Source organism: Rhinichthys klamathensis, unplaced genomic scaffold (assembly GCF_029890125.1).
Source record: "Rhinichthys klamathensis goyatoka isolate OS25496 unplaced genomic scaffold, OSU_Roscu_1.1 h1tg000006l_1, whole genome shotgun sequence".
Lineage (NCBI taxonomy): Eukaryota > Metazoa > Chordata > Actinopteri > Cypriniformes > Leuciscidae > Rhinichthys > Rhinichthys klamathensis.
Window position 1 is genome coordinate 1,343,917 of NW_026606559.1, and position 16,958 is coordinate 1,360,874.

The 16,958-nt window shown below is 41.6% G+C and overlaps 2 protein-coding genes across 2 annotated transcripts in view; both read right to left on the reverse strand.

Moving 5' to 3' along the window:
• The window catches only part of plekhf2 (pleckstrin homology domain containing, family F (with FYVE domain) member 2), a 218,134-nt gene extending 217,952 nt beyond the window's left edge, over positions 1 to 182 (reverse strand). The window contains exon 1 of the mRNA XM_056257169.1: positions 171 to 182. The gene's annotated coding sequence lies outside the window, so the exon portion shown is untranslated. The remainder of the gene's footprint in view (positions 1 to 170) is intronic.
• si:dkey-22o22.2 (neural-cadherin) overlaps positions 1 to 16,958 on the reverse strand; it is a 116,663-nt gene that overhangs the window by 66,521 nt on the left and 33,184 nt on the right.

Sequence of the window (16,958 nt, forward strand, 5' to 3'; positions counted from 1 at the left end):
TTCTGATTAATTGGTTTAACAAAGCAGAATTTGAATCTTTCCAAGCACCCTCTTGGGTACATATATATATTTGTTTGGGAGTCACTGATTTATAAAGTCAAAAGCATAAGTAATACAAGAAATATTTTATCCACTTCTCTCTGAAACATGTTTTACAGGGAGAAATCCACCACAAAGCCACTTTTAACATGCTGCTTCTCTCCTCCGCTCTCATTTAGACACAGTTGTTGAAAAAGAAACACAATTCAGACACACGCTTCCACACATCATACACATTCACAAAGTTTCCTGCAGGTTAATTAAGCCCATTTTTCACCGCTGATGAGAGCATGTAGAGAGAGAGATGAGGGGAGGAACTAAACACATATAATTATGTTTCCTCTGTTCTGTTGATTTCAAACCGACATCTGTGTGGGATGTTCTTGCACACACACACACACACACGCACGCACACGCACACACACACACACACACGCACAGCACACACACACACACGCACACACACACACACACACACACAGTCCTTGTCTCTCACTGACAAATGCAACTGTTCTATTCTATGTTATATCAAAGCTTGGGTATGTTATATATTTCATACACTGTCATCTGAAATACAAGCAATACTACACTAGGGGGGAAAAGGAAAACAGACTTTCAAATAAAAGAGAGAGCGCAGTGGAACTCTTACACAGAGGAGAGAACCACTCAGATAAATGCAACAACACGACTAAGAGATCCTCCATCTTAGTGATGTGTTTTCTCTTTGTCTCTCACTTCCCTTTTTTCCACTTGCTGTTTATTTCCTTTTCATTTCAGCGAGTGAGATCTGATTGAAAGCCCCGAGGCTGTTTGTGGACACACATTCTCACTCCATAGTGAAATACAGCAGGAGTCGCCATACAGGACAGCACAACGCTGATCTAAAGCACAAATACATTCATAAACACACATGCGATCCCCTAAACTGGTCACAAACCGTTCCTTCTTTCAGTGGCAACTGAAACCATACTCCTAAAAAATAAAGTCAAGTCACCTTTATTTATATAGCGCTTTATACAATACATACGGTTTCAAAGCAGCTTTACATGGATAAACAGAAAAATAATGATGCCAAAGAGCTGTAAAGCAGCTCTGAAAAGAAAATAGTGTCATTGTTTAGCTGAGGTAAGTTCAGCGCTTATTCAGTTCTGTTCAATAACTGTGTAAAGATCATCAAATATGAAATGAGATCAATTCAGCTATGAAGCAGTGCAGTAGAAAACAGTGATGTCATTGTCCAGCTCAGTTCCGTTCTCATTCAATAGTGTCAGTACAGTCAAATCAATAATATTACTGAATATTATGTTTCCCCAACTAAGTGAGCCAGTGGAACCCAAACTCATTCGGTAACAGAAATGGAGGGAAAAAAGCCTTGAGAAACCAGGCTCAGTCAGGGTGCCAGTTCTCCTCTGGCCAAACGAACCAACATGGTGTGGTTTTGATTCCAGGCTACATCACAAGTCAGATTTTGGATTAGTATCATTCAGAAAATGTCATCCAGTTCCTTCAGCTTGAAGATTGAGAAATCATTCAGCAATGAACCATTTTCATTCATTTTCTCTGTATCAAGGTTCTTCAGTTGGTTAAATGGCTCATTGGAGACAAATGGTTGAACGACTAAACTACACGCAGGTGGAGACCTAACTGAGCTGGTAGACAATCTTAGTCAAGGACTCTGACTGAAAAACTAGATCATACAAAATCACTGCCCATACGGAAATGTAATATATGTGTACATATATGTCCCTATACCCAGAGTATATGTATATATATATAATATATATATATATTTCTGTATGGGTGTAGTTATAGTTGAGGTTTGACATGTTGGCGGTTTGTTGCTGGTGTAGCTGAGTCCATTACCGTAATCAGCCAACTAAACCATGTGTCCATATCAGACCAGCTTGGACCAGCTACCATGTTTCAAAACACAGCTTTCAAAAAACAGACCCGGTTTTCCAACAGAGGGTCAAAGTGAAGTGATGTCTAATTTCATAATCTTGTTCTGTAGATGAATAAGTGTGTCAGTAAGTCAGCTGGGATTAAGACGCTGTCTGACCACAGAGAAAGGGAAATAAAGAGAGATATATAGTAAGAGGCTTAGAAACATGGAAGGCAAGCACCTTTCTCTGACCACTCGTGGGCGAATCAAAGCCCAGTCAGCACAACACAGAAACTCAATTAGAGGCTCTGCATGTGTGTGCAAGGGTTACGGCTGCTGAGTCCTAAGGTGAGATAATGACCGCGATCAGCACCAGCACACACCTCTGAAAGGAAGCTGCCAGTAGGGCACACACTCACTCTCTCACTCTCCTGGAGTCGTGATATCAGAGGACGTCTCATTACCTCTGATGTGCTCCAACTCAGACCTGGAGTCATTAAAGGGCGAGAGAACTCCTCTATGTCCCCTCGCACACGCTCCGTATAAGTCTGGGCAGTGTGAAACCAAAAAGAGGAGGTGGCTCTTGTTGCGCCAACTGATCAGAACAGTCAAGTCTGCACTGTCCAACCTTGTCTGACATGTTCTCATGTGACACCTGCCATTCCATTTCCATTCGTTTCACTGTAGGTTAAAATAGTGGTCCTCAATTGTTTTTGGTGATGCCCTCCTTTGAAAAAAGAAAACATTAGTGCTTACCACATCTTAAAAACATTGAATCACTCCAGTCTTCGGCGTCACAAGATCCTTCAAAAATAATTTTAATATTTTGATTTGGTGCTTGTCACGCTTGACCATGCACTCCCTGGGTTATCACGGACTACATTTCCCATCATGCATCTCCCTGGACTGATTACACCATACACCTGCACTGTGCTGATTACACACACCTGCATCTCATTCACACACACACATATAAACCACTTCCACTCACTACACCATTGTGAAGTCTTGTATTTGCCACGGCCTACATCTCTGAGCGTTTATATTCCTTAGTTTTCCTGGTTTCCTGATCCCTGCCTGTTTTCCTGGTCTCCGTGTTTCTGTCTGCTGCCTGCCTCGACCCCTGCCTGATATTGTTGCTGAGCCTGGATCTTCCCTGTTTACCAGTTTGTGTTTACTGCATTCTCTCTGTCTACTTATTGTGAATAAAGTTACTGCACATGGATCCGAACGTCTTCGACCCTTCGTTACAGAAGACTTCACCAACACAGGATCCAGCAGCCTTGTATGCTCTCCAGTCAGCCAATGCAGGTCCACTCGCTGTGCACCAGGACCCGCTGAGTAAACTGTGTTCAATTTATCAGTTTAATCGCATCATAGAGGATTATGTGGAGGAGTTTCTTGTTTATAGTCACCTCGTTCCTGGTGATGATGCAATGATTAAAGACTGTTTCTGGAGTGGACTTGACCCAGACATTAAATTAAATTTGCCAGAGGAAGACCCCTGCTGGACCCTGGTACAGTATATCGACTTTGTCCTGGAGTTTTGTGGATCCCTCTTCACTGTAGGGAAGGTGGAGGAAGATGTTGTCACGACCGCACTGCCTGAGAAACTTCTTGTCACTTCAACCATCAAACTAGCCATGGCTTCGGTCTATGGGCGTCCAGGACTGATGTCCACCGTGGCACAACCCCCGCTGATGTCAGTGCGGAAGGTCAAGAAGACTGTTCACGTCACGTCTGCCCAGCCAGAGACTGTTCACGTCACGGCTGCCCAGCCAGAGACTGTTCACGTCACGTCTGCCCAGCCAGAGACTGTTCACGTCACGTCTGCCCAGCCAGAGACTGTTCACGTCACGTCTGCCCAGCCAGAGACTGTTCACGTCACGTCTGCCCAGCCAGAGACTGTTCACGTCACGTCTGCCCAGCCAGAGACTGTTCACGTCACGTCTGCCCAGCCAGAGACTGTTCACGTCACGTCTGCCCAGCCAGAGACTGTTCACGTCACGTCTGCCCAGCCAGAGACTGATCACGCCACGCATGCGCCGCCTGAGCCCTCAGTGACCGCAACACTGGCCATTATGGCCACAGCCATGTGGTGTGTGTGGGCTACGCACACACTTGAGCCAGAGCCCGCTGATCCTGCGCCAGAGCCCGCTGATCCTGCGCCAGAGGCCGCTGACCCCATGGCTGCCCCTAAGAAAATTTTGGGGGGGGGGCAGTAGGACCCTGGATTGGACCATGAAGGCCGCACCGCCATGGCCGCCCGAAGGGTCTTCTCCGCCGTGGCCGCCCGAAGGGTCCTCTCCGCCATGGTCGCCCGAAGGGTCTTCTCCGCCGTGGCCGCCCGAGGGGTCTTCACCGCCGTGGCCGCCCGAGGGGTCTTCACCGCCGTGGCCGCCCGAGGGGTCTTCACCGCCGTGGCCGCCCGAGGGGTCTTCACCGCCGTGGCCGCCCGAGGGGTCTTCACCGCCGTGGCCGCCCGAGGGGTCTTCACCGTCGTGGCCGCCCGAAGGGTCTTCACCGCCCTGGCCACCTGAACTGCCTGCTCCACCCTGGTCGCCTGCACAGCCTGGTCCGCCCACGCTCCACGACCCAGGTCCGCTATTGTGGTGCCCTGGTCCCGTTCCCCTGCACGGACCTGGCCCTCCATCCCTCCCCCAGGACCACCTCCGCTTCACCACCCTCCTGAACTGTTGTGTTTTTTTTATTTTTGTTTCGTTTTTGTTTTTGAGCGTCTGGAAGCCGCTCTTAAAGGGGGGGCTCTGTCACGCTTGACCATGCACTCCCTGGGTTATCACGGACTACATTTCCCATCATGCATCTCCCTGGACTGATTACACCATACACCTGCACTGTGCTGATTACACACACCTGCATCTCATTCACACACACACATATAAACCACTTCCACTCACTACACCATTGTGAAGTCTTGTATTTGCCACGGCCTACATCTCTGAGCGTTTATATTCCTTAGTTTTCCTGGTTTCCTGATCCCTGCCTGTTTTCCTGGTCTCCGTGTTTCTGTCTGCTGCCTGCCTCGACCCCTGCCTGATATTGTTGCTGAGCCTGGATCTTCCCTGTTTACCAGTTTGTGTTTACTGCATTCTCTCTGTCTACTTATTGTGAATAAAGTTACTGCACATGGATCCGAACGTCTTCGACCCTTCGTTACAGTGCTTAAGAAACAGCTCTTATTATTATAAATTTTGCAAAAAGTTGTGCTGCTTAATATTTTTCGGGAAACCGTGAAACATTTTTTTCAGGGTTCTTTGATGAATAGAAAGCATTCATTTGAAATTTAAAATATATAAATATGAAAATATATATATATATTTTTTAAAAACTATAAAAACGGCCTGTTCTTCAAATTTTCACTGTTTTGTTATACTTTGTGTCAGTAGGCTTACATTGCTCAATTATTTTCAGTGAATTTGCTGTGTTGCAAAAATACACTAAAACACTTAATTACAAAAAAATAGTATACCATGGTATACAATACATTAAAAATAATTAAATAAGCAGTGATACTGCTTTAGGGGGTTCACCCCACACTGGGTTACACCCCACAAAACCACTGGGTTAAAGCGCTACAGCAAGGGCATCTGTTTACCACAACGCACCATCAATATGTGATCAAAGGCCTGTGCCCTCCAACGAGAGATTGTTTTCGTCTCAGGTTGATCGCACACATCATCTCACACATCAAGGTGTTTTATTTCCCACATGGCATAGATGTGCTCTGCAGAACTCTGCTGGATCTATGAGATACCTGATCCTGGATCCATCTTTCCACTCTGCCCTTTACTACGAGGAATTAAATCGATCGCTTGGGTTGTGAGGAATGGACAAACCCCAAGCAGCGTCTTTCCCTTTGATGCTGCCGCTGAAACTTCGGTTTCATTTCGCCTCTGCAGAAACTCAATTACTTTGGTGGAGTCTGACAGGCTTTACTGAAGAGAGGACCATGGGAAACATTTTCAAATTGATGTCAGGAGAACTGCAGGCACCCTTCCACTGTTGAGATCTGCTTGGTCTCTCCCACTCAATTCATCTAAAGTGACTTTACAGACTACGGCCAGCAAGTCCTCTGCTCCATTTGCTTTTTCTGCCCCTTCATCAGATTGGGCCGCACTGTGTTCAGTGGTGACGATGTGGGAAAAGTCATATTAAATGAGTCAATCTGTTCATTACAAAAGCTGACTCTGCCGTCACTACTGGGGTTTAGCAAGACACATCTCTTTCCATATGTTCTCAAAGCAAGAAAGATTCCTCTGACAAAATATCCTATAGGAAAGAAAACTCTTAATAAGATCTTGTTAACATCTCATTTGTTTCGCTTAGACAGTGAGGAGAGATTAAATAAAGAGCAAATGGAGACTTCTGCTTTTCAGATATTTCTTTAAAAGAAGAAAAGACTCTAGCAATCTGACATTTCTCATGTAGAGGTTCAAAAATGTCTCAAACTGCGCTCAGATTTGCTCAAAAGTCTGAAATCTCAATTTGAACTCAAATATATATATGTATTTACAGTGTATTTCATCAAAAAGCAACACACTAGCAATAAGAAATGTGACTCAGTAAGCTCCATGTGCAATAGTGAAATAGTCTCATCGGATGCTTTTAAATGCTCCTGTGGGTACGACAGTCAGTACCTACAGCTTATTCAGACAAATAAATCAGTCTGTTCTTCGGGGAGCTTATTTTCTTCGTAATGTAAGACAGGTGTGATGGAAGGAAAGGCTCGGTCCATGCGGAGCACTTAAACACTGAATGGCAAAGATAAAATGAGCGGAAGAACGAGAAAAAAAAGAGAGATGTTCTCGTCGAGCTTAATATTCCAAACTGCATGTAATAATACAGCTGTTTTTAAGCCCTATAAACCACCTCAAAGAAAGACATAAGAAAAATGGAGACAGAGAGTGTGTAGACTCAAGAAGTTAGCATAGTACTTCCCATTTTTCATATTACACCCTCAGGACACACTCAATAATTCACCAGTCCTCACATTTACAATAACGGGTCCCTGAATAAGACTATTTTCAATGTGGTTTTCATCATCAAGCAAATGTCTCAGATCCACATTTCATAAGCTCTGTGGAAATCGACCAATCTAAAACATGGAAACTGTCAGTTAAATAATGAATATATGGGAACTTTTGTTCAGCATTAAAAAATAAAGCCCTAAAAAATTGATGTGAGGGCTCATATCATATTTATGATTTATGCCAGGAAATTTCTTTAAAAAAGCCACAATCAGAGGTTCTGTGCTGCAGTGTGTGTGTGGTTTCATTATGTAAATATCATGAAGCTTGAAGAAATAAGGGGAGCTTTTGTACAGGATGATGGGAACTGGATTTTCTCAGGTTTGGACTAAATGGACAATGGGGAACTCTCTTGAACATCCCGTGGATTATGGTCTTTATTGCTCAACTCCTGACACATTTCTAAATACAATTATGGGTACGCATAAATATTAAAGGGTTGGTTAGTTCACCCAAAAATGAAAATTATGTCATTAATGACTCACCCTCATGTCGTTCCAAGCCCGTAAGACCTCCGTTCATCTTTGGAACACAGTTTAAGGTATTTTAGATTTAGTCCGAGAGTTTTCTGTCCCTCCATTGAAAATGTATGTACGGTATACTGTCCTTGAAAGGAAATAAAGACATCATCAAAGTAGTCCATGTGACATCAGTGGGTTAGTTAGAATGTTTTGAAGCATCGAAAATATTCCGGTTCTGTTGTCAATCCGCGTTCAGTGACGCTGCTGACGTGTTATTTGGTGCGCCCGAGCTTCGTTTACAGTCTGAGGGAGACGCACACTGTAAACAAAACAATCTTCGCAAACATGTCTAAGCATTTCGACACAGAGGAAGACTTGCATTTTTTTGCCCAGCCATATTTATTTGAACCCGAATACACGGACACACCAGATAACACGTCAGCAGCAACACTGCGGACTCATGAACCCGGCTTGACAACAGAACCGGAAGACAATACAATGCTGAATAAAGTCGTAGTTTTTGTTATTTTTGGACCAAAATGTATTTTCGATGCTTCAAAACATTCTAACTAACCCACTGATGTCACATGGACTACTCTGATGATGTCTTTATTTCCTTTCTGGACAAGGACAGTATACCGTGGACACATTTTCAATGGAGGGACAAAAAACTCTCGGACTAAATCTAAAATCTCTTAAACTGTGTTCCGAAGATGAACGGATGTCTTAAGGGCTTGGGACGACATGAGGGTGAGTCATTAATGACATAATTTTCATTTTTGGGTGAACTAACCCTTTAAAATACTGGCTGTTACCAATAAGTTATTTATACTTTTCATTTTATGTTTAGATATTGTTCATAAATGTCTTACAGATGTTATACTATTTTATCTAAATAAAACATTAAACACTAAAATAAATGGTTTAAAGTGATTTTAGCCATCAAAAATTATAATGTACAGTGTTAAAAATAGATATTCATTTTGAAATTTGCTTAAGATTACATTTAATAGTGTTATTAAATTAGTGTTTTTTAAGATGAACTTTAAGTGAGCAAGAAATTTATTTTGAATAAAAAATGTGATATATTTTTTTATGTATTGAATTAAAAAGAACAATATTAATGGATGGATTAAAAATAAACTCTAATATCGGCCGATAATAATTAATATGGTATGGTACTGATATATTGTGCATCCTTGGCAACCACATGGAAAGCATCTGTAGTTAGAAGCGGTTGCATTTACATTCCTTGTGTAGAGTATGCAAGTCTTCAAACTAACGTCTCTGTCTGTCTCTCCATCTGTCCGTTAACCTCTCACTATATTGGTGTGCAATCTTAAGCAAAGATTCATTAAACTTCCAGCAGGGCTGTCGACCATTAGGCTCGGTCTCAGGATAAAGCTTGTTAACGGCTCCACGTTCTGCCGTGTTAAACACAGGCCACGCACAAAGCGTTCCTCGCAAGCACATGCAAATGCATGTTAAGTCATGCAAATGAGGAGCATAATTGCTGTTCTTTGTTTGAAATGTGCATTTCAGGGCGCAACGTTTCCACAGAGAACAACAGAAGAGAGAGAGGGGGACTGAATAAGAGAGTGAGAAAGAGATTTGCTCTTCATTATTCATTAGCGAATCAAATGTCTGGCTAGATTTATGATGCTGCAACATGAGAACAAACAAAGTGGATCCTTTCGTCACTCATGCATAGCGCACTACAAGAAAGACAAAAAAAAAAATGATGGAAAACATGTAAAGTGCAGAATTTGTGCCAAAACATCATTCCAATTTAACGATAGCAATTATAGACACAGATAATGACCCAAAGCCCTCAGAAACCCAAGGAGGGCTTGTGTGCTCTTTAGAAAGCTCATTTCCTCAAGGCTGAATGTACTTGTATTTGCCTTTAACCCCTGTTGAGGCTACACTCTCTCTTTTGAATGGAGAAGTGCCATGCTGGAACGAGTCAGCGTACGTTGGTCTGGTTGAGCTTAGTGGCAAATCCTAACAAAACTTCCAGCCATTCATTCAGCCCCCGGAGTCCCCGCAGGGAAATCGCGGAGCTCCACCGCCAACATTCCCATGTCCCATTCAGGTGAAATACTCCCCTCCGTGTCTAGATTTTCCACTCAAGTGATTCTGTGAAGAAGTGGCACACCGAGCTGGATGGGACCTTGGCACACCCGCTGGGATAGTCTACAAAAAGCAGACGCACACATGGGCGCATGAATGCCAATGTTTTCAAACACTGGAAGATGAAGAGAAAGCAGATCTGCTCGCATTTGGAAGAGATGAAAGGTACCTACAGCTGCGCCGCAAATTAGGTTCGGGGTCGCCCCTTCTGACTGTCTGATGGAGGATTTGCCCATGTACCAAAACAAGCACATGTACCCAACCAGTGCTGATATTTTTAATTAAAACTATTACAATAATTTTCGATAATTAGGAAGCTAAAATAATATAAAATATGAATATTAGATGAAAAACGTATACTTCAAAAACGTAAACAAAAACTAGAAGTGTTGCCTTGGCAGCTAACTTAAATTTTAAATACTAAAATGACTAACTTAAAACTGAAATAAAAATAATAATTTCGATATTTGAAATAAAGCTGAAACAAATTAGGATAAAATATAAATATAAGATGAAAAACCTAAACATTACATTTCTAGTTTTTTGTTTAAGTTTAAAAATAGAGTTGAAGTACTAAACTTTTAAATAAAAATAAATTAGCTATACAGAAATAATAAACTGACAAAAGCGCATAACAAAAAAAAAAAAAAAAAAAATCTAATTCAAAAATAGTAATAAACATTGACTACGTTTACATGCAGCCAATTTTCGGGTTATGGTCGGGTTAAGGTCACTATTCGGGTTTCTGAAACATTAGGAATAACCCGTTTACATGCGTGAGCAGAGAGAGTTTCTCCTGTATACATGGAATTGCAATATCCCGATGTAAACGGCGACGCACGGTTAGCGTCAAGACGTACAGAAAACCTTAAGACGCAATATGCGTCATTTCCGATTCTTCTTCCTGTATCCAAAGACAACAACAACAGCAGCAGCACGCGGATAATGAATAGTTCGGGGCAGATAGCGATCGCCTTTGTTTGCGCTTTGGTGCTGGTACTGACCTCGCTCCAAAAGTATGCTGTGCTGCGTCTCGCCATGTTTACTTCCGGTATACTGCACGCAGATTTTTGTATGCGCCGAGAAGTTCCTCTACTCAAAAGACCAAGATTCCTTGCGAATAGAACATGCGCAGAACACAAATCACTATGGGGATATGCCGATGCGCGTTTACATGACCAAAAATTCGGGTTAGAAAAGGGGTACCCCAGGTATCATATCCCGGTTTTTAAAATCCGGGATATAAGCATATTCGGGTTTTTGCAGGTGTTTACATGGCCGTGCGCGACCGGGTTATTGCTAATATCCCGGTTTTGAACGGGTTATTGGCTGCATGTAAACGTAGTCATTGATAATACTAAAATTAGACAGAAAACCCCCCCCCCCCCCCCAACCCCCCCCATCCCTCCACCCAACAAGGCTAAATCTGCATCCCTGAAGAGCAAAGACATGGCTCGGTGTTCAAAGCAAAAGATTTGTCTTTTTGTTTGCATAAATGGCTACCAAAATCGGCTAAATAAAGAACGCTAAGCCGGCCGTGGATTTAGGAAGGTTGACGACTTCGAAAAGCGGACAACTTGCGAAGAGAAGCCAAACAATGACTGTGAGAATCGATAAATCTGGCCTAATCTCACTGAGCAGCCACAATGGCTTCCTTTCCTACAGGAGAACAGAATCATGGGAAAGTCGTCCAAGTCTACCTCAAATTTCTGGGTTGGTTTTTATTCTCTCTCCCTTGTTTCATTCTTTTATAAGTGCATGAAGTGTGACTTCAAGATTTCAGGGCCTGTGGAGACCGAGGATTAGATTCTGGTGTCGAGTTCTCACACTGGGATCTGAGGTATGATTAAGGAAGTCTCCATCTCTGCCCCCGTCACCTCTCTCTGTTCACTATGAATCCCTTTCTTCTCTCTCTCTCTCATGGTCCTTTCAGCACTCACTTCTTTTTTTACATTCCTCACACTTTGGCTCCGAGATATCTGACAAAAACTGCAGAGGTTTATGAAATTTAAGTCGTTGTGAGGCTCTAATCGAAAGCCTGAGTCTCCCTCCGCTTGTTTAAAGGATCTCACTGCTGGAAGGCAGCTAGATAAGAAGCAACCACTCAAACCAGCTCTCAATCGGATTTCCAGTGATAAAGTTGTTTACTTCACTCCTCTGCTCTTTTCTCCTCTCACGCTCTGACTGAAGCTGTCTAGCTTCTGAGATGCTACGGGAAAACAGAGGCAGACGAAGTTTCGCTTAAAACAAACACTTCAGAAAGTTGTCCACAGGCTAGACGTTTGTCTGAAATGATAGATGGTGCAGAGAAGTTTCTCTCGAGAGGACAGTTGGATACTGGAGGTCCTCGTGTGGACGTGGAGAAGAGAAGGGGAGGAAAGGAAAGATGTACCAGCGTTGGTCTCACACGTCTTCACTTATTGCTTTGCTTTTTCATCAGCTCTCCCTCATTTTCAAACCTGTCCATTTCTACTCAGTGACAAGACCAAAAAGACAACATGATATCAAATTTGACTCTATTTACTGTAATTGTTTGTCTTTGATGATGTAACCAAGCCTGTGGGACAGGATTAAAACTGAAATAAATGTTATTTCACACTTAGTATTCTGTTTTAACATGAAGTATGAAACATAATGGAAGTTTAATGCATTGAAAATCCAGTTTCTGATCAGTAAAATGATTTTTCGCATTTTGTCTGTTTATTTTTAAGCACCTAACTACATAAAATATGCCAATACACACTCTGACTAATGTAAGTTGTAATTAAACCTTTGTATTCTATGCAATGTTCCAACACCTAGAGTCATTTGCAGTGTGTCGGTTACATAAACGTGGGTGATGAGCCAAATTACAGTGTGTAATCTAACTAGAACCTGCTGCCATGTCGTGAGATCTATCTCATCCAGCTCATAAGCTCATGACTGTGACTCAGCGTGCGCACATACACACACTTTCATGCACACATACACACAAAAAACAGCACATAATACAACGTCAGGTCTTGAAATGAAACATGATCATCTTCAACACTGGGCACTTTTGGTCCTCTCTTTAATATAATATAATCTAATAAAATATTAAATATAACTGAATCTCTTAAAATGCACTTTTCAAGCTAAAAAATGTGTCCAACATTAATGTTCAAAAGTGGACATGCATTATAGGAGAATACTGTCATTTTTGTCGAATGTCATGGACACAAAAAGATGATGATGATGATGGAAATTACATTTTTGTAATAAGGTAGGGCTAATTTCAGCATTTTATGTATCCTAAATACACGCAATTAAATATAATATGTTCACAGTTTTGTATAAAAATTTGAAAAATATTATTGAATTGTGTATATCTAAGACATATTAAATGCAATTAGCCTTAGCAAGACAAAAGTTGGCCATTTTATTCCAAAAAGTTTAAAATCTAAACAATGTGCATATGAAAAGTATGCCCTGCTAAAAAAAACTTTCCAAGACAGTTGCAATGTGACCTTCAAATAAACTAAGAAGAAAAAAAAAAAGAATTCTAATAGCTTAAATAAAAATCTGGGACATAAAAGTACTCGGAATTGAAGAAACACCCATTTAAAAAATATTTATGAATCTTTCCAGAAGCAAGGATAGAGCGTTTAGCTATGGACTATTTGAGCAGGACATCAATGGGAGGAAGTAGATGAAGAAAGAGAGGAAGAGACTGAGGAAGTGTGTTTGTGTCAATAATGAGAAGCAGAGAGACAGCAATTATGCTAATGAAGCTTCCTCCTGGAACTGACCACTTGCTGCATTAACGACGACATTACTAATGGGCGGCATTAATAAGATTCGATCCTACTGGGATCCAGGGTAAATATCTCAATCCCTGTGTGAATGGACATAAGTAGGGACACATTCGTGTGGAGCTCAATGAATCATGTAGAGGAGTGCTATCGCTCCACAGCATCTTTTTTTTAATGTCCGTGTGCTTGCAGGCAAGTCGCCTTGAATAATGTGTCTACCTATAGTCAACCTTATACCCATTTGTCTATATTTGAATCTCATTCCCTCTTCTCTTTTCCACAAGGCACTGCTGTACAGTCCATTCAATGGTCACAATTAAAATATACAAAACTTATGCTTTCCAGAATGTATTGTCTCATAAACATTTGTAAAAATACTTTTTTTTAATTTTCATTTCACTGACCTAATGGTCTGCCTCCAAGTACACTATAATACCAGATGTTGAGCGAACATTGATCTCTCATGGCCTTGTCTTCATTCACATCAAATGAAATATGGTGTCTACTCTGACAATGGTCTATTATCTCAAATATTGATGTCTAAATGTGCTTGATTAAATCAGTCTACTAAAGTATTCAACAGAAGCTGACGGCTTTCAAAAGCATTCTAGTAACAATGAGGAAATAAATAAAGAAAAGGATGGGAGAATGGGAGAGAGAAACAGAGACTAATGCTCTAGAAGAGGTCTCCAGGTCCCTGCAATGAGACCATTAAAAGCTCTCTAAAGTTTTATAATTTGTCCTATTAATATTAAACACCTCCATCAAGGACGTAAGAAACTTAACAAAAAGCAACAAGATGATTAAATGAACCTTCCCTCACAACCTCTAAATCATCCCTGCAAAACTTCACCATAAAATCCCTTTAAATTTAGATTTAAAAATGTAAATCAAATAATTGCATGATGTTTTTATTCAAATTAAATCACAATTAATTAAAATAATACCAATGAATGAATGAATGAATGACAAGACCTGGCTCAATGTTAAACACCTGCACTACATCCTCCTGCAAAGAGAATTTATTTGCATAAAAAAATACATACATTGCAAAATCCTCATTAAAAGCATGTGAATATTAACATATGTCTGGCTCTCCTTCATGGCTAAATTGTTTGCTCACAAAAAAAAAAATCAAAAGCTAATAGCAAACTGCACTGCTCAGTATAGCACACCTGCTCTATTCCTCCAGAATGGCGAATATATTTGCCTATCGTTTTAAGAATAAATGTATTAGGCCTTTAACTTTTGCCAGAAAAAAACTCGCAGACGGCACACTTCATTTAACATGTATTAGAGGGGGGAGAGAGAGCAGCGTGTTATTTATCTTCATTCTACAGAGAGCGGGATTAGTCAGGATTGATGTGCGTTTGCCTTCGGGAGCACTGGCAGCACAACAAGCTTTGAATAATAGCAAAAACCAGCAGGAAGAGCGAGTGATTCACCAGCGAGTGGAGACCATGTGCTGGGGAGGAAGGGGGGGTGGGATGATTCTTTACGGAGCGGGACGCATCAAACTAAGGGGGAAGCTTTCACTTCAGCCCAGGGTCTGGGCCTGGGCCTGAGGAGGATTTCAGAAGGAGCCACTGGGCTTGCATCAGCCGCTTCGCCCCACGGACCAGCTCTGAAGAGCTAATTCTCCTCGACTCTGTCTCTTCCTTGCTCTGCTTATTTATCACACAGTATGGTGATTGGCAAGTGTGCTCTGCACCCCATCTGCTTTTGTTTCCTTTCATTAAACACACTCATCCTGCTTTTGCAGAGGCTGGTGGATTCAATAATGAATCCGCCAAGTGTTTCTCTAGCATGATTGCAGGAGGGATCAATAGCGCTTCAGACATATAAAGTGGAGGGAAATTACAACCTTCTTTCCAGTCCCAAGTAACATCACCAATCAAGCTCCACAAACCTCACCATTTCCATCAAGGATATTTACCTGATTATGCTATGCTAACACTTATACTTTGAAGCCATACTCACTCACTTTTTACACAATACACACAACCACTTTGTAAATACCTTCTTTAAAAATATATACTACCATTCAAAAGTCTAGCAGGTCTAGCATGCAAAAAAAAATGTTGCTGGCTCACCACAATCCTGTTATAGGCCTCTCTGATGACTACAATTGCTTTTGTTTCCTCTAATGCAGCTATCCGTCTCATTCTATGTTCTACCAATTAAAGGAGAGGCCCTTTGATCCGGCCATTACCGTGTGAAACAATTAGTCAGCACCTAGAAACAATTCAGGTGAGGATTGATCTGCCAGGCACAGCTACAATGTAGAAACAAGGTCTTTAATTCTTTTAATTAAACCGAGGGCAAAACCTTTTTTGTGTTCTCATTATCGATATTGTGAAGAGTGCCGGTACTGGAACAGGGCTACGTGAGGTTGACTCTAAACACCATCAGCATATTCCCTCACTGACACTGAGGTTATACAGGTAATGACCCGGAGGAGACACCAGAAATTAACCAAGGAGAGGGGGGGGGGTGATAGAGCTGGAGACAGGATACAGCTTACAACTCACTGATAGCAGCATGCCCTGCTACCCTGCATGAGTGCCTTCTGAAAAACAAACAAGCTTAGCGGATTCAGCTGAAAATGAGCTTAAATAACCAGTTAAACCATCTTTTTATCAGTATAATGCAAGTTTTGGACACTTTCATGCTTCTTTTGGCTGGTCACCTCACAGCTGACCTACCTGCAACATTAACACGATTAGGTAGCTGTGCCAGTCTAGTTAAGAGTTTAAGCTGGTCCAAACTATTTTAAGCATTATTTGTCAGTATGGACATAATTTTGACAACCAACAGAGGTCCATGCAAATACTTTAAACCATGCTAAACCCATGGTTATTCTCAAGAGGCATTCAATATGAGCAATATTCAGCATCAAACAACTGAAAGTTGTTTTTCATTTTCAATGAGAGTTTGAAGCAGCATGAGGGATTGAAGCAGCAAACAGGATGCAAAACTGCAATTTGGATTTGAATGTATGGAAGCAGAATTAAAATTGAACAAAATTCAGGGACGGACAGACAGACAGACAGATAGATATATAGAAATCTTTGAATTGCAATTCAGTAACTTCCTCTTCCTGTTGATATAATTCAAATTCCAATTATTCAGTATCCAGTGAAATCCAGTCATTTCATTAGAAATCCAGGTGACAGCAAAAGATTTCCACACACAGATTTGACAAAGGGTTCAAGGCTGCCACACGAATTTGCTGCGTTGACCAACAGAAAGCTTTCTGGTTTGAGAAAGGTGACTTTTTCTTGATTTGAAGGTGACTTCTGTGTGGGCTGTGCTTCATACATACTGACAATGGACCTTTTTTGTTCATAAAATGTTGCTAATGTGACCGTACCTAAAGTTACAGTAATACAGTGCAACTGCAAACACCTTAGATGCGTCACAAATATTGACATGACGATATTGGGATCCAACTGTGGGATTCCCATAGTACCTTCAAATGGGATTTGACACAATGATCCCCTCGTCTTGTCTTCAGCCTCACAGGGCATCACGGGGCAGCAATGGACACAGAGGACTGTCATGGCGCATTAGCATCCGTCTACTGGCCTCCTGGCCTGGATTCGCCCCACTTCAGGAAGGT